This window comes from Leptinotarsa decemlineata, unplaced genomic scaffold (genome assembly GCF_025532065.1).
Source record: "Leptinotarsa decemlineata unplaced genomic scaffold, Ldec_3_MD MMD2_tig00000199_RagTag_RagTag, whole genome shotgun sequence".
Lineage (NCBI taxonomy): Eukaryota > Metazoa > Arthropoda > Insecta > Coleoptera > Chrysomelidae > Leptinotarsa > Leptinotarsa decemlineata.
This window is the reverse complement of record NW_027412544.1, coordinates 9,946,422-9,966,228: the sequence shown is the minus strand read 5'-3', so window position 1 is coordinate 9,966,228 and position 19,807 is coordinate 9,946,422. Positions and strand designations below refer to the sequence as shown.

At 33.3% G+C, this 19,807-nt stretch overlaps 1 long non-coding RNA gene across 1 annotated transcript; it reads right to left on the bottom strand.

Moving 5' to 3' along the window:
* Positions 1-11,303: 11,303 nt before the first annotated feature.
* LOC111515089 (uncharacterized) lies at positions 11,304-18,304 on the bottom strand. The gene is made up of 2 exons (XR_002723474.2): positions 12,413-18,304; positions 11,304-11,550 (listed from the first exon to the last, which is right to left on the bottom strand). It is a non-coding gene; the product is annotated as an uncharacterized lncRNA (long non-coding RNA).
* Between the last annotated feature and the right edge of the window lie 1,503 nt (positions 18,305-19,807).

The following is a 19,807-nucleotide window of genomic DNA, read 5'->3' as shown; positions in this document are numbered from 1 at the left end:
CATTACCTTATGTCGAAGTTAGTCACAAAAATAAAATTATTAAACTACTAATCGATACTGGAAGTTCAAGATCGATTATTAAACCATCTATTATTGAAAAATTATTCCCAAACAAAATTTATCACTCAAATACTATCATCAAAACGGCTTTAGGAAGTCAGAAAGTAAGGTACCAAGCCTCGATACCTGCTTTTCTAGAGTTCAACACAAACTATGAAATTACTTTTATTTTATTTGATTTCCACGATTACTTTGACGGAGTTTTAGGATTATCAGACTTGATAAATATGCATCTGAATATAGACCTTGTGAATAAGAGACTGATAGGAAATCATGTTGAAATTCCTTTCAAGTTCAGACAGTCTACAGATACGAGTTTTTCTTTCTCTGTCAACCCACAAGAAAGAGTACTTAGATATCTGCCTGTCACAGTTCCTGAAGGTGAAATTCTTACCCTTGAGGGAACACTTAATGATCTTTTCATCCCGCAAATATTGACAACTTCAAAAAATGGTTACGCCCTTATGGAAGTACAAAACCCCACCGATAGAACAATATCAGTGAAATTGATACAACCACTTCCTGTAGAGAGCTTTCAATCCTCTACTTTCGAAATGTATTCTTACGAAACTTTCGAAAATACAGGGACGGACTCACCTAAATTGGCAACCGAAATTAATATCGCTGATTTGATACGTCCAGACCACATGAACAAGGAAGAAACAAATGCTATCGAAACACTTTCAGTTCAAAATAATCCTGGAGACATAAACGAACTTATCGACATCTATTTGAATAACGATAATATTCCAGTCTTAGACAACGACGTTCTCAATGAAGTCCTGGAACCGCAAGAACCGAAAAAACAAATTAACATATTATCTGATATTCAAATTGTCCCCCAAAATTAAATGAAATCGAAAAAACATCGGATTCACAAACCGTTCACACTTCTCTCGAAGACCCTGTCTTTCAAATTCCCATTTCAGAAAGACCAGTTAATACATATAAAAATCAAATAATTGTAGCTATTGGTGACATAGAAAAACTTAAATGTAGAATAGAAAAGGTATTCGAGAATTTGCGATCTTATATTACCATACCCTCTAAAAATCTGAGCGAGAATATTGTTAAACTTATTAAAGAATATATCGATCCAAAACAAACATTTGCCTTCCATTTTAAAAACCCAACAGTCTCACAAATGTTCAATACAACAATCCAAAATTTACTCAAGAATTCTTCATTCAAAATTGTTCATTGTCCAACATTCTTAGAGGATGTAGAAACATCGAAAGAACAGAAAGAGAAACTTAAATGCTATCACGTTAAGAAAACATGCCATAGAGGTATAAATGAAATGAGGACATCCCTCAGTTCACGATTTTATTGGCCAAAAATGGCAGAAGACATACAAAATCATATTAATAATTGCGAAACATGTCAGAAAAACAAATACGATCGGAATCCTCCTGTAATTAAATTCAACCTAACACCTACAACTTCTAAGCCTTTTGAGCATGTTCACATAGATACATTCAAAATTTCAAACGAAACTTTTTCAACAATTATCGACACATTTTCACGATATGGTCAGGCATATCCATTAAAATCCTTAACCGGAGTTTTAGTAGTCGAAAATCTACTCAATTTTATTACCCATCACGGTTTACCACTCAAAATAACCGCTGATTCAGGCACCGAATTCAAAAATAAAGATCTAGAAAATTTTTGTAAAATTTATAACATTGAGTTGCATTACACAACTTCAAAAAACAGTAATTCTAATTCACCAGTTGAAAGATTTCATTCAACACTGATTGAGCATTATCGATGCTTAAAGGAAGAAGGAAAATCGTTCACACCTGAACAGCTGATGAAAAGAGCTGTCCTTTGCTATAATAATTCAATACATAGTGTTACCAAATTTACACCTTTCGAAGTAATTAAAGGTCATATTAATAACACAGACCCATTTGATTTAAATGATCGTATAATTGTTTCCGATTACGTTCAAAAACACAAAGAAAATGTCAAAAAACTGTATCAATCTATTCAAAATTCCAACCAAATTACTAAAGAAAAAGTCATTGAAAACAGAAATACCCAACGAAATGAACCCCAGAGTTTGCAAATCAACAAGTTGCGTATATTAGAACAAAGGCGCGAAATAAAGATCGACCGAAATTTAAGAAAACTGAAATTATTGAAGAGACCGATATAAAACTCAAAACAAATAAAGGCACCTACCACAAAACAATAGCCAGAAAACCAAAAATTTCAAAAAAACTTTTGTTACAGGGAGTAAAAGAACATGAAGATACACGTGTTGATAACGCTATACCTTCTACTTCACGTGCTCCGAGTCCAAAGTGACGATATTCAAATAACCCCTATAACCAACCCCATCCTTCCCATACAGCTGGGAAATGCAAGAATTATATACAGCAAACATACATTTTTATATTACATAGAACTTAGCTCTATAATAAAACAATTAAACAAACTAGACGACTACTTCCAAATAATCAAAAATAATTTTGATAAGGGAACAATTAATAACCCAATTTCCTATCATGGATTAGCATACAGCCTGCTAGTCAGAACCGAATATCTTATTGATATGACAAAAAAGAAATTAGAAAACCTCCAACCCCATATCCGTATTAAAAGAGGTATGATAAATGTTATTGGAAAAATCGAAAATTGGTTATTCGGTACTCTTGATGCTGATGATGGTAAACGATACGACGAAAGTATCGCTATATTAGAACGTAACCAAGAAAATATGATTAATGAGGTAAACATGCAAATCTCTCTCTCCAAAAAATTAATCAATCACTATAATAAAAGTATCCAAATTTTGAATTCAAATCAAGAAAAATTAGAAAACAGTCTAAAAACATTTCAAGTTGCAGTTCAAAAAACCATTGGCGACCTGACGAATTACATTAGTTTTCAAGGAATTGTTTCACAAATAACCCTTGACTGCCAAAATATGATTACTTTTATCGATAATCTAGAAGATGCTATCACATTTGCAAAGTTAAATACCTTACACAATTCAATAATACCTAGCTCTGAACTGAAAGAAATAATAAATTATTTAAGCAACATCTACTCTGATTCAAAAATCCCGAAATTTGAAAGTATATTGACATATTATCAATTTTTCGGTGCACAAGTAACCTTTTCGAATGAAAGAATAATTTTCGCAATACACGTTCCTATTGTCGGAAACGAAGTTCTTACATTTTTCCACCTTTATCCTATCATCCAAAATCACAGTATTTTTATCCCAAAATACCCATATTTGGCACGAGCAAACCACAATATCCAGTTCGAAGACAGTCCATGCCCAGTATTAGAGAAAACGTATTATTGTCCAGAAGATTACTTTTCCGAAGACCAATGCACATCCCACCTGATCGAAGGCAAAGTCGCCGATAATTGTCAGCCTCTTCCAATCAATGTGGCAGAGTCGATTATCGAACAAATCACTCAAGAAGAAATCCTGGTAATTCCGATACAGAGCGAAAGAATATTTTCCAAGTGTAAAACCGATCAATATTTGGAAATAAAAGCACCCACCCTAGTCAAGATCCCGAAAAATTGCCAAATTGAAGTGAGAAACAAGATTTTCACCAACAACGTGAAAATAGGAATAGGCAAGCCACTTATCTTACCTAAAATTGAAATGAAAAATATCGAGAAGTCAACAATATATGAAACACAAAATTTCTCGAGACTAAATTTTGAAGAACTCTACGAAATCAACAATATAGTGGACCGATTGAAACCAATCCACAAATTTAACAACTCCGAAAATAACACTACCATTTTTGGCGTTTTTGCAGGAGTTACTATCACAATAATTGTCCTGATATTGGCAGCTTTTAAGAAAAATTGGATTAAAACCCGTATACTGGGATGTTGTTGCTTCAAAACACCCCAAAAAGAAGAAAATTCCAATGACGAAGATATGGTTCCAAGCCGCCAAAATAATTCCATTATTTTTTCGGCCTAAGGAGGGAGGAGTTACGTGGTCATAGTTCCCACGACACGGCCATTCACACGGAGATTCAGCTGAGTAAGAGATATTCCAGGAATCCCCTATCTCGACATGCAGTTAGCATCCAGTTAACATTATATTAATAATCATTCTGTTTGTAGCTCTCGTGAGAGACAGTCGTCTCTAGTTTGTAAAATAAATTCTTTTTAAAAAGTTATTTTCTCGTTCCAATCATTTAATTCTCATCAAATTGAATTTCTCAATTTGTGGGAAATGTTTGTGCATCTCCAAACATTGATCGGAGGTCAAGTTTGCACCCAACTTCTCCAACGAATTAGTCATAAATTTATAACTATCGATAAATCTCATTTTGAGATAATTCTTCCTAACCACACCATCTTTATCGCTATAGCTGTGTGTAAAGAGATGCTTCGTGAAAGATATATATTTCTCTTTAGTTTGCGGGATAACATCAACTTTCTCTTTATTCCTATACAATTCTTTTATGAATAAATGACAATCATAACCACTTAAATTATGAAAAATGATAGGTATGAAGTTTGGTATTTTGAAATTTAAATTACATTTCGAGTGAGCGGCATGTGATCTTTTCTTTCCTGTGACATGACAATGATCTCTTACTTTGACTTCACCATCAGTACACAGTTTGTGTATCCATTGGTTTGGGGTTTCTGAGATGATTTTCATGTATCTCTTTCAAATCATCTTCAATGCTACTCACAAATTTCTGAGCTGCATCTACACCCCTATATGTAACAAATTTTGACAAATCATCATTATATGAACACTTTATCAAATAAGCAAATGAATATGGGGCATGTTTGAATGTTTTAATCGTGTATAAACTTCCAGGATTTGGCTCATTCACATGAATCGGTTTAAGCACTGATTCAAAATCAGCATACACTACAAATGGCACCCTCATTTGCCTCTCAAAGTTTTCAAACATTAGTTTATTTTCCGCAACCATTCTACCATATTTATTGATCTTTAAATTAGTAGTTGGTGTTGTGGTACTAATGTGATTACAATCATACATATTATGACGTAAAAGCAATCTCTCATCAGAAAAATATATTAAACATCCGTCACAAAAATATTTTTTCTGTCTATGAGCTGATAGTTGATTAGAAACTAATCTTGAAAGATCTTTGATCCAACAATAGTGACCATTACCGGAGTCATCAGTTATAAACAACAAATTGACATGTCTCCGGAGTCTTCTCTGTGAGTATCGCAATGGACCAATCACTTCATACTTCATTTTACCCTTCTCAAATGTACTCTCTAAACCGTAAACATTAATTGAAATATCATTCCTATCTTCGAATATTTCAATACTCTTATTATTAACTTTAACCGGAAAATCCATACCTGTGACATCTAAAACAGTGGAAAAATGTGGATATGACGTTAAGTTCGGACACTCGACTATCTGCAGGATATAATGCTGATGTTATAGCCCAAGCAAAACAATATTGATCTTCATTACGAACATTCACAACAGCTTTCTTCCATTGAATACATTGAGGCAGCTTCACATATGAACGTCCTTCCAGTGGACTGTATTTATTAATGTTGACCTCGAGAAACAATATTTTTTCACAAGTCCAACCTGAATTATAAAAAAAAATATTACTATTCAATCTTATTGAAATTTTTAAAAAATAAATACCTGAGTCACGATCCTGGAACTCAGTCGTTTGAGCCACAATTACATCACGGAATCCATCAAAAACAGCATTCAAATCTGAAGATTGGTCCACTATTTTATTTTGGGAATTAAATGACTTCGTGTCCCTCGAATCATCAGTCTAAAGAATATAATTCCCAAAAACTTCCATATTCACCTTGATGCTTTTATGGATCCTGATGGCTGATTCCAGTAATTCAATGACCTTCTGCCTAATCTCATTGAAAAATGACATGTAGTCACTGGTTACAATCGAACTCTCCACCCTGTATGTAGCAATGCGGCAATTGAATGCATTCGTTATAATTTGAACACCGTCAGACAATTGAACACATGCATTATTTTTATGACTCATGGTTCTTCGGTGAGAATTCACTTGGGTCATAGGAATTGTCACATTACAACAATTGCACGTATACATAGGTGTTGCATTATCCACTCTCACCCGTTTCACTGCAGGCCCTCCTTGGCAACTCTGGAGCTGATGCCGACGAAGATTATCACTACGAGTGAAAGATTTACCACAGTCACAGGAATACATTTTATATAATAGTTCTCACTAACTCACTTGATGTAAACTGACATAGCCAACACTCGTACGCTTCTTAAATACACTCTGATAGGACCCGTCAAGACGTCATAGCCAACCTCACTTCTCAACTACATGCGCCAAGATTACCTCCCAACTGAATGCGATAACAGATGTCGATATACGAGCAAGCAGTGGTCGTTGCGGTCTCGGAGAGGGTAGACGTTAGGCAGACGATCCTCGGCTGCCGTGGTGTCACCATCGATAGCGGGGCTAGAGCAATGCGTTACATCACAACCTTCATCGCTTCGGGAGAGGTGAGGGCAGACCGATGAATACGCATTACTCTGCCACACGTCGTGGAGTGAACATGTCGCTCTCTAGCCGTTGAACGGTTATTGCTGTGACGTCACTCCACTACTAACTTGGTGCCCTAACACCGATGGAGCATTTATTACTTGGAGGATCTTCGAAGTATGCAGACGTATGTTTGTACATAGACAAACAAGCACATGATGAAACCCTGTACCGTGCATTCTCCTACACACACACACACACACATAAACACACAAAATCTCATATGAAAAAAAAATCTGAACGATCCATGCACCAGACACTTCAAGGTCACAACGCCTTGACTTCACTGCACAACAAAAAAAGCAAATAACACATCATATTGGTGGGGGGAGGATTAGAACCGGGAAAAAAATTCTGAACGATCCATACACCACACCCTTCAAGGTCACATCACCTTGACTTCACCAAACAACAACCAATAAAAAAAGCAATTAATACGTCATAGTGGTGGGGGGAGGCCGAGAATCAGCTGTAAACAACTACTGCCACAGACAAGAAATGTTTATGACTGTACTCTTATTTTTATTGCCGTTCCAATTGGGAATGGATAGACTATAGGTAACTCACCCAATTGTAAATCCAGCTAAGTTAAAGTACGAACAATAGGGCTTACTTGTTTTTATTGTTGATAGCTGTGTAATCGACAAGAGAGTCTCACTTCAAGTGTCTGACCGAAATATAAACTTTGAAATATTCAGTGATGTGAGAGCAATACAGTACACGAATATGAAGTATATGTTACATAATCCCAGTCTATGGTTAGATAAACTCCTGACAAATTCACTCCCGAAACATTCAATAATGTAAGCAATGAATTTATATACAAACTTCACTAATGTCAGGAAGCGAATGGTGAACATTTTAAATATTCTTCAGAACGACCTGGAGTGAGTTTTGACCAAGTTATTCCTGATATTATGATATTTATCGTTTATTTGTAGATACTTGGAACGAATATAAAACTGCTAATTACTCAAGAACGGCTGATCCGATTTCCAAAAATAAAAAACTGTTGAATAGAAAATTGAAATGTCAAAAAAGTTAGTAGTGACCTTGCAAAATAGTAGGCATCCTTGCACATTAGTTCCACTTCAATACATTTGATTTTGAATGAATACTTAGTTGTAAAAAAATGTTCTCGCTGGATACCTACCCCATAATTTATCAATCGCTTAAAAAAGGCTCGCGTTAAGTGGTGTAAGGGAATGATTAAAAAGTTCGACTGTGGTGCTTCAAAATACGTGTATGAAATCGTGACATGTGATGAATCATGGATATATGCATATGAGCCGGAAACAAATCAGCAATCGACCGTGTGGGTATTCCAAATCGAGCTAAATCCAACAAAATTTGTTCGTGAAAGAAACACAGAGAAGCAAATTCTTCGGCCGAATGGGTAAAGTGGCCACTGTTCTGCTTGAGCAATATAGAACGGTCAATTCTGAGTGGTACACGAGCATTTGTTTGCCGAAAGTCTTCGGAGAAATTCGTAAAATTAACCGCCGAAGACGAAGTATTCTCCATCATGACAATGCGAGCTCTCACACATATCATCACACAGGTGAATTTTCGTTCACTCAAAACTTCGAATTGATAACTCATTCTCCGCACAGTCCTGATTGGTTCAATGACTTCTTCTTGTTCCGGAATATCACAGTCAAACTTCGTGGTCAACGATTTACGAGCACCGAAGAAGCAGTTGAAGCGTCTAAAAACCATGTTTTGGAGGTATCTCAAGAGGAATAGAAAAACTGCTTTGACAAATGGTTAGAATGAATGCAAAAGTGAACTGATTATCAAGGAGAATATTTCGGAAAACAACAAAACCACTTTCATTACAAAATATTTGTTATGATTTGCTATTCCCGAAATATAAATAGTATTCCTCGTAGTTTACAAAACCGAAACAAGTGTTCTACTATATAATACTTTCTCAGGTTGTTCATACTACAGTTGCATCGCGATGCAATAGGCTATGTAAGATAGTAAGTGGCCCAGCACAGTTGGCAACTTTACAACTCATGCTCATTTTTAACCATTTTGGGTCGCTTTGTATATTTATTTCTACTAAAACTTATTGAATATGATTTCATCAAGTATTTCTTAAAATGCTTCAATCAGCTTTAATACTCATGTAATGAAGAACATGATCGTCCATTTTTCTGTTCTACAAGTATCATATGAATTTGGATTGTTAGTTTTTCTGATATTAATATGACAAATATCATTTCTAGGTGGTAGTGGACCTCTGTGTGAATGTGCGTTTCTAAAAACCAACTGAAGTTTACATATTATGTTCAAGTAAAGAAGAAATCATGTGTTTTTTGAAACATTAATTCAATATTTACATTCGAACCAACACGTGTTATTTTTCCATTGTAAGATAAACAACACATTTCAGGGTAAAATTCATCTCAAAAAATAATTTGTAGGTTTATTGACACTGCCACATGCGTGTATGAAGATGATAAGTGATAATTCCGTAATTATTAAAATTATTTCTGTTTTCATCCGTTTATATTATTTTCCAACTACACAAATATTATTCGAAAAGAATGTAATTTCTCTGGGTAACAATTCCAAATTTCTATTTAGAAGTTGCTGAATCCAGGATATGTAATAAATTTTCATCCTGGTTGATGGAAAAAAAATTGCCACGCAGCCTAAGAAGATGAATGATTATAGAAACAGAATCATTATTTTTTATATTTTTGATGGAACCAGTGATCAGTTTGATTTTTTTTCTGCAAATGAGAGTATAATAAATAAAATGGAATTTCCCTGTTCTATATATTTTCTTAAAAATTTTCACATGAAATGTTTCATCATTATTTTTGAATTGATGAAATCATTGTTTTCTTGAATTATTCATAATTTCTACATGAAAGTTGAAAGAAAACATGTTACATTCTGTTATGCACGAAAAAAATCATAATAAGGCGTACACCGCAAAAATTAATTTTGTGAAATCACATAATATTACGTTGGCCTTTTTGTAACCAACGTAAAATCATGTGGTATCACAGGGATTTTTGTGAACGTCATATTACCAAATTAATTCGGTGAGAACCCTCTGTGAACATACATATTGAGTTATGTGATTTTACCGTACAAGTACTGTAATTTTCACAATCTCCATTGTAATTTTTGACCATAAATGCAGAAAATCACATGACTTATTATAAATGTATTACAGTATTTATAATGTAGAAATATATGTAACTATTATTTGTAGTATCACGTAAAATAAAACCCTACTTCACGCGAGTTATTATGTATGAATCAGTTATGAGAAATTCTATTTTACTGTGTTGCAGTATGCTAAATTACATTGTACTTCGGAATAAAATATTATTTTCATTGTAATTATTTTACTACGTTTTCAAAACCCCAAGTATTAATAGGAAGGAAATTGGTTAAAAGGGTGAATATGAATTTTACTCTGTACAGTAATGAGAACAGTTGAGAAACTGTTCTCAATACTGTACACCTAGAATCTTCTGTGATTTATTTAATTTCACAACGTATTTTTACTCAACCCTTTGGTTCACATATGATATTCTGTGATTTCCATTATCACGCTTTTTATTGTGTAAAACTGAAGTTACCCTATAAATATTGTGAAGAGCACAGTATATATCCATGTTTTTCATAATCATTTTTAACAGTGTACGAGTATTTAGTCCTAATTCACTCTAATATATTCCTCTTGAGTAATATATGATTTTATTTTTGTAATTGGTGACGAAATGAATGGAATTATTGTAAAAAGTTACTTTACTTCTCAAATGGGATGCAAATAATGAATAAATCTGAAAACGAATATCTTAGCTGTTGATTCAAGAGTTAATATGAATTCATAACCTACTATATCTTTCAACTATTTCAATTCACTTTTGTGAAAAATCATACAAGTAAATTCCTTGGAAGCAATAAACGTTTGTTCTAATATATTTCAATAAATTTTTTTGCTTTGCTGACAACATTACACTCATACTTCGTGTAAACAAGACATTTCTGGGTAAAATTCATCTCAAAAAATGATTTGTAGGTTTATTGACACTGACACATCGTTGTATGAAGATGATAAGTGATAAATCCGTAAGTATTGAAATTATTTCTGTTTTCATCGTTTTATATTATTTTCCAACTACAAAAATATTTTTCGAAATGAATGGAATTTTTCTGGGTAACAATTCCAAATTTTTATTCAGAAGTTGCTGAATTCAGGATATCTAATAAATTTTCGTCTTAGTTGATGAAAAAAAAATGGTACGCAGCCAAAGAAGATGAATGCTTATATAAAAACAGAATAATTTTTTATATTTTATATCTTTCAATTCAGTCACTTTTGTGAAGTCACATAAGTAGGTGAATTCAAGTAAATTCCTGCTAAGCCGACATCATACTCATCTGTATCATTATTTCGTGAATGAACCAAGAAAATATTTGCCAAAATTTTGTTTCAAATTGCAATGATTATATGATAACCTTGATTTGGAATATTTCATTCAATATTTAATGTTGTTTCCTTCTTTTTCAGCTCGGTGATTTGTTGAAAGTATTCATCATATAATTATGAATTACTCATTCTTGAATATTTTCATGATAATATTGACTGAAAAAAAAGCTTTTTTATAACCAATAATGAGTTCTGTTCTAACGAGTAGGCGGGTGGAAATAATTAGACATTAACAAGTAAATAATTTATTATTTATTATATTTCAAAAAGTTAAGTCTAAATAATTCGGTTGGGTTTCGATATCCGTTCGTTATAGTAGATAACATTATGCAAAAATTACAGAATGCAAGAGCATATATTTGCTGTGCAATATCCTGCTCTATGACCTTCTGCTACACAGTTCAACTTACATCTTGGATTGAAACATATTCCATTATCGGGTGGAAGTTTTGAATTGATTATATCAATCACTTGTTCTGAAACAGAAAAAAAAGATTTGAGTACTTTAGGCTGAAACATAGCTACATGAACTTAGTGAGTCATCACTGACAGTTTTTGGTACACCATTACCATTCATTGAAATGCGTGAAAATTTAAAAGTTGAAACACTGACGCAATATTCACATTTCACATCCGTTCATTTCATTGGATTTATTTTTACATTCAACGATTCGAAATTCGGGGTTTAGTATCACATATTTCAGGAATGAATGATATTTGACATAAACTATTTTTCTCAGTGTCCCGAATTATTATTCAATGTGATCTCGTGTTCTTTCATTGTTTGAACTATGCTTCTCTTTACATTTTCTGAGATGGTTTTTGTCCATGAAAATCTTCTTCAATACTTGTACTATACTTGTATTATCAGAATATCATGAATATATTATATTCTTTTTCTACTTTTTTACCAATGCGCTTTAACTTGCATAATACTTTGATGTTATTTTATTGTGATGTAAAACTATTTTTTCTGCAATTATGTCACTTTATCTGAATGTACCTAATATCTGAATATAGTGTAATATACATTGTACCATGTTTTCAAAAAATGAAATGATAGGTCTTCCACACTTTCTCCATCAATTACTTGCTTGAAATCTACACAATTTGGGATAAATTAATACCAATTCATCAGCTCATAGTTCTTAGCAATATATACCTTGACATAATTTTTATAATATTCATAAATTATTAGAGAATAAAACAGTTCTCTTCTATGAGTTTTGTTTTGCTGTGTTTTATATAAAATTAAATATATTAATATTTATGGAAGTAATGTATGGAATAAGTTATGGCGCATTAATGTATCTATGACATGAAATTAAATTTTTTTACCTTTCGTCAGTTTTTCTTCAACTGGTTCATGTCCTGCATCTTGGCACCTTGCCACTACAACAATGACAAGAAAAACAAATGCTAATAAGTATTTCATTTTGGTAGTTGAAGATAAGAATTACTGGGATTGAATACTATTCGTTATCTAGCGAATTACTGATGATGGTGCCTTTTGAGAGAGTTTATATATGTGAGGATAATGTTGATTGTTATTCAACAAGCTAAGTCTTTATTTATGTAATACTGTTGTCAACTATTTGAACATCGAAAAAGTAATTATTGACTCCTATTGTTACCCCATGCTGACAGTTTGTTTGAGAAGAATATTCGGTTATAGCTCAGTTTTTGATGGAAAATTTTTGATATAATGGACAATAAAATATTTAAAGACGAGAATATTTGAAGGTAGTCATTTTTTGTTGAGGGATTTTAATTAACCTTTTCTGAGACTATTTACCGTCCAAGATCTAAAAAAATAGGATTATTAAGGCAGTACTTTAAACAGGTCTAGAAAAGGTGAAAGTTTTTCTCAAAGGAAAATTTTGGGTTAGTAGTAACTTGTCATATTAAATTATTCATTTCTTTCATATTGTGAATGGTGAGTAGTCCCAGTAAAAGTCAATGAAAATTATAGAATGTATTTAAAAAGTACTCGAAAAGAAATTGAAGATGTAATTGATGCATGGAATAGACCAGGGCTCAGAAGTCAATAATATACCTGGTAAAACTATAATATTCATGTACTAACATTCTCCACTATTGGAGTTGAAATTGAGAAACATTTTAAATACATAGTTCAACGACAGGTCTTTGATAAATCCTGTTGAAAGTCTTTATTTTTGCTGTTCTAATATCACCACCAGTACATGACCAGCATGAACATCAATAACCATTTCTTTCGCCCAACAATTACGAGGTAAACTTCCCTAAGCCACGATAACAACATCTCCCACTTTTACGCCTCTTGGATCACTGGGAAACTATTTTGTCTATATCGTCAAACTCGGAAGTTAGTCCTTCACCCATCTGTTCCAGAAGATGTCACTGATAAATTGCGATCACTTCAAGTCTGTAGGACACACTGGGAAAAATCCCAGCGGGATTTAAAGAACTTAATGTGTCAGTCAGGAAATGATTTGTAGTCAAGTCTTCATCTTCGAAATCTTTTAATGGACCATAGGTCCATTAAAACCTACCATAGGTCAACTGTTCTTACGGCATCATGTTCTACTGATGACGCAGTTCGTCCTCAGGAGAACATGATGAGAATCTGGTAGGTGATCAAATCCATAGTACTCAACAGTTGTAGCTAAAAATTATTTTTTCAATTTCATAGTATTGGGTTCTGATTGAAAATATTACAAGTTCCATTGAACCTCATTTGTTTTCAAAAATTGGGGGCCCTCTATCCAATTGTTACTGTTTTTCCCAGTCGATAATTTTGTTGAATCTTGTAGCATCGTCAGCGATGTTCTCTTTGATGGAAATCAAGTGCCAGTCGCCTACGTTTCTAAATTTGCTATTTCTTGTATTTTGAATACTTCATGGGCCACAAAAAGATTATTTTTTTCAGAAATCGTTCATTACAGCCAGCCATCACTATTTTTTGGTCTGACTAAAAACAAGCAGTCAAATTTCATGTTATGATCTCCTGAAATGAATTTCGAGATTCTACATGCCAGCACCGTTGTTTAGTTTCAATCTTGAAAAAGCAGTAGGTTTGATTGGAGCTACTTTCTATTTGGTCATCACAAATAAAACAGGAAAACTATTTACGTAATTTGTTCTGATATAGGCTAGAGCTGCTTTTGCTTTTGTACTTGCATCATTTATGCAGTTGAAGACTTCTGAAACTCGAAATTTCAGGAATATAATGTAGAATATCAATATGTAGATAAATCTATAGATATAATATTGAATGAAGATCCCCACCACCCTGGGGTGGTGGGGATCTTCTAAAGGAAAAACATTTCCATAAATTGACCTCCAAACACAATGTATACCGTAACTTTTCCAAAGCAAACTACGATGCTTGAACATTGAACTCAGTGGAAAGGACTGGGCTGGAGTATTTTCTGGAAAGGACGTTGACACGTGTCTAAATGAGTTCTACTCGACAATCTATGATCTTATTGACAAACATGTCCCCGTAACAAGAACAAAAACTGGGTTTCGCATATATTTCAAACGTGAAACTATTCAAATCATATTGAAAAAAAACCGAGTACACAAAAAATTTAAAATATACAAAAACCAAATCGACTATTTGGAATTCAAAAACCTGCGAGCGCGTTTTAAGGAACTCATTCGACGTGATTTTCTGGAGTATTCTAAAAATATAGAAGAAGAAATCAATAGGAATTCGAAAATGTTTTGGAAATTCATTAAAAATTTGAGAAAAAATACAAATTGTATCCCAAGCTCGTTATATCTTGACAATAAAACTGCAGATACCGGGGACACAATTTGTAACCTTTTCGCTAAAAATTTCAAAAACAACTGCATCCAACCTATTGACATATTTGATCCAACTTTCCTCATCTCCCCAGTCGAATCCCTCGAAATAAATGAATATACCTTACTGACAGCTATTAACTCGCTAGATATAAAAAAATGTGGAGGTCCTGATGATATACCCGTTTCCTTAGTTAAGCAGTGCAAGAACAACCTTGTCTCGCCTCTACTATATATTTTCAATAAATCATTGCAGAGTGGAATTTTTCCTGCCAAATGGAAAATTTCGCATATCGCACCAATCTACAAGAGCGGCGATAGACACAATGTAAAGAATTATAGGCCGATCAGTAAATTATGTGTATTTGGCAAACTTTTTAAAAAAATAATATATAATAATATCTCTGATACGGTGAAGGGCATCATAATCAGTGAACAGCATGGTTTCTTCCCCCATAGGTCGATAGAAACTAATTTCATAGGATTCACCGATTTTTTGTTAAACTCGATGGATAAACAGCTTCAGGTTGATGTTGTATACACCGACTTCAGTAAGGCCTTTGATAAGATTAGTCACAAAACTATTAAAGAGACTTGCTGAAGTCGGTGTGAATGACTTTTTATTGAGATGGATATGGTCCTATTTGTATAACAGGTCACAAATTGTGGCCATAAATGGATTTACGTCACTCCTCTTCACGGTATCCTCCGGAGTTCCTCAAGGCAGCCATTTGGGTCCTTTATTCTTCATTATATACATCAACGAAATCTCTAGTTGCTTTAATAAGTGTAAATTTTCAGTATATGAAATGATTTGAAAATCTATCACACAGTAAAGGATTCATTTGACAGCGGAGAAATTCAGGAGGACTTGAAGCGGCTCAAAAAATTCTGTGATGATAATGATTTGTTTCTCAATCCACTGAAATGCGTGTCAATCTCATTCTCCAGAAACAAACATATAATCAGAAATAATTATTACTTTGAAAATCACGAACTGAAATCAGTTTCAGAAGTTAAAGACTTGGGAATAATTATGGACTCGAAGTTGTCATTTAATTCACAGATAGAAAAAACCGTCAATAAATGTAATAGTATTATTGGATTTCTCAAAAGGAAACTGTCAAAACTTCAGAACGGCAAAACCTCTCCTCAATTTATATTATGCATATGTACATAGTAGGCTCTGCTTTGCATCGGTTTTTTGGAATCCTTAGTACCACATAAACATAGATCGTATTGAAAGAGTCTAAAACAAATTTCTTCGCTGGATTAATCACAAATTAAATATTTCAATTACGAATAGCGATTACAGACCCATTATGCGCCAATACAATATTATGCCTATGAAGGATAGAAGAACTGTTACGGATCTCATCATGATTTTCAAATTGATGAAAGGATTAGTCCACTGCCCAGATCTTCATTCCAAAATTGAGTTTAATGTTCAGGGTAGAACGTTGAGGCGCACATAATTCTTTAAGTTAACTTGCACAAGGACAAATGATGCTCAAAATTCACCACTTTATAGAATGTTTAAAACCTTTAACGAAATTTGCAATGATATTCAATATTTTGAAATATCTTTAGACTGTTTCAAACGCATTACTTCAAATTCAGTTCCTCATCCCAATCTGAACCAGTATTTCCTCGATATTTTCTTTCCGTAAACTTGTGAATTTTGTTACTGGGGATGATAAACCGTTAATAAGGTACCCTGGTTTGCCAAATCTCGTTTTTGAAATATTAATTTATTTGTAATACAGTAATCAGAGCAGAAAAATTATGAAATACAAATGAATTGACAGAATTTAGTTCATAAAAAAAAGAAGAAAAAAATCACATCAAAGTTTCTGCTTAGTTCCTTCCTGTTCATAAAAGGGGACATCATCACTCACAAGTGATTTTTGTGAAATTGAGGACAAGTGTGAATCGTTGTATTCATGCCACGTGCCATTGTATGGGTGTCTGCAATATGTTGTGTGATACCCGTTGTAAGTATTCTCACGGTGATTCGAAAGTACATATAGATTGAAACGACAAACGACATTGTCTGCGGCATAATTGCTCATAACTTATCCTTCTAAAGGAAAGTCAATGACAACATTCAATTTGCCTCTGAGTCTTCGCGTTGGAGAGAATATTTTTTAATGAATTACTTAAATACGGGGAAACTTATGGATTGACTTTGTGCATTTTCTTCTTTCCCTGCACTTCGAACACGCTGGTTTTTCATCTCCATCCAGAGTTTTCTCTCTTGTAAAGGAATCCAAGCATTATGACGAACCCAGTTGGTAGTATGAAGAGGGACAAATCCCAGAAAGGATCGAAGGTTACTGATGAATCTCCACAGTGTGCGCGCTTCATAGTGGATTTTCATCAATCTTTTTATGAGGAATCAATCTCTTATGCCCCCATTTGGCAAAAATGGGATGAAGAGAAATTTCATCCAGGGAATGTGATGATGGAATGGTGCCAAAAACAGAATCTGAAATACCACGCTGTATAGCTGAACTAATTTTTTGGGTCAGAAAGGTGGTACATATTTTTTCTTTAATTTCTTCAGTCATTCTTCTGCCAGTTTCATTAACAAAAATTAAGAGGTAATAAACCAAATACACCGAAAGTTTCTACAGCCACAGGATAAAATATAAAATTATTTCTAGCATTTCGATATTTCTGCTGTTTTGCTTTCTCACTAGATATGGTACGGGCACCTGTATTTTTCTGACGTTTCAACTAAATGAGATGGAGTCAATGTGTCCGCACATGTGAAATCTCAAACGGCAGCTTTGCTACATTTTCAGGGAACAAGGGCCATTCTTCAGGGCGTTTGCCATCATCACGGCTAGTAACTAGTAGTTCTAGGATAGACGGTATCCCAGGTGGTATCAAGACCTTTTTTATTATGTCGTTGACTTGGGGATGCCTTGAAAAATGTCCAGGAAGTCTTTCTGCAGCTCAATCTATGAGTACCTTTTTCATATACCTCACTACCACAAATACATTTATGAGGAGTTCAAATATCTAAACCCTAAAGTATCATTATCTAATAGTATTCCCAAAGTAGCAAGAGGTAGTGTATTCAACCAAGCACCAGATTCTGTAAAATTTACGGCCTTGAGACAAGCTTTTCCAAAGGAACGTAACAAGGATGAAGTGATGTTGTCAGAAGCAATATCTAGTGAAAGTTCGTCCTATGTTTTCTGAAGTGAGTTGGGATGACACATGACTTTTGGTTTGAGAACATCAAATAGATTCGTTAACGGTTAAATCGTCTATTATATTGGTGAAGGAGACTGGAAGTAGTATTTCTATCAATTGCGAAACATTGTTGATAAATAAGATTAAAAAAATGTTATTTAGTTTTTCGTTAATAACTCAAAAAATATTGATATTCAAGCAATTTTGAAAAAAGTTCGTTGAAGACTATCTATCTCTATTATTTACAATTTTAATTTGACTTTCGAAAGAAATATTTTTTTTATAACATAAAATGTCATTTTAAAAATTTGAAAAAAATCTAGTATCTTCTTAATACTTGAATGAATCGAGTCCCGTAGAAAAAAAGTTTCATCACCATTTTTCAAAAAGTTATTCAATTATTTATTAACTAACAAATTTTTTCCCAGTCTCCGTTGGCATAAATAATGGGATAAAAGGTATAAATAATTGGCCTATAAATTTTAAACTTCGTGGAGCCCTTTTGAAATATAAACGTCATACGATCCTGCGATAAAAGTTCGTAAACATTTATTAATTTTTCAATTATGATTTTTTTAGAAATATCTAAAAATTGTTGATAACATTTATTTTTTAAATTGATATTTAGCTATGTCTGTTTTCACATCAAACAATGGCAGTTATCAACATAGGATATGGATTTTTTACGTAATTTGTTTTTTGAATTGTTTTAAACAAATAGAGAAATTCAATATTTTTGAAAAAATTATCTTGCTCTTTTGTTGTCTAGAGATAATTATCATTAAAACAAATTTCTTCTTAATTTTAATTTTTAATTGTTTAGCAGCAGCGCGCGCATGCCGTAACAGCCGCGCGGAACCCTATTTTCAACGTCAAATTAAATTTATTAATAATGGAGATAAAGTTTCGGGAGTCGACACTTTTTTATCGGAAATTTCCTCATCTTTAACAAGATTTTTTAAAAATTGCTCATATATTAATATTTTTTGAGTTAGTAACAAAAAACTAAATACGATTTTTTTCAATCTTATTTTGTTACAAACAATTGCAATTTTTTACCTGCACCAAAATCCTTCAAAAACATTCTTCTAGAGGTGATTCCGAATCGAATGAGCTATCGCTCATATTTTTGGGACCTTTGTCTGTATTTTTCATGTTTTTGAAATTGTTGATTAAACTATATTTCGTTTCATGAGTTTTAATACCGGGAACAACTTCTATAATGTCGGCAACAAATTCTGATTGATGTCTTGAATTGGAAATCATTTCACATTTATTGTAGTTAAGTTCGGGACCAATTTGTTTTGAACTGTTAATAATCATCTTCATCCGTCATACAGATACCAATAGTTGAATTCTGAATTCAGTTTTCTGGTTAGCTTTTGAATGGTCAGGCAGAAAAGTGCAGGTCCAGAAAGGTCGCCTTGTTGGACACCTCTCTGAGATTCAATCAAATGTTCACCAAAATTCAAAAAATTTGGAAAGCCGTAGCACTGATATTTAAAAAGGTATAGGCCTGGCAAACTCTCTTGTGGCCGTTGTAACATCAAATTTCTCTCAATCATGTTGAATTCGTTTTTAAAATCAATTAGAGGAAAATTTTTGATTTTTGGATGTTGATAGATATTTGACGTGATGCATGGGAGACCGCCTCGCATCCCATGGAGTACCGAAACCAAATTGAATTGAACGTAAAATGGACCCAAGATCTTCAATCCAAAAAAAATCTAGTTTGGC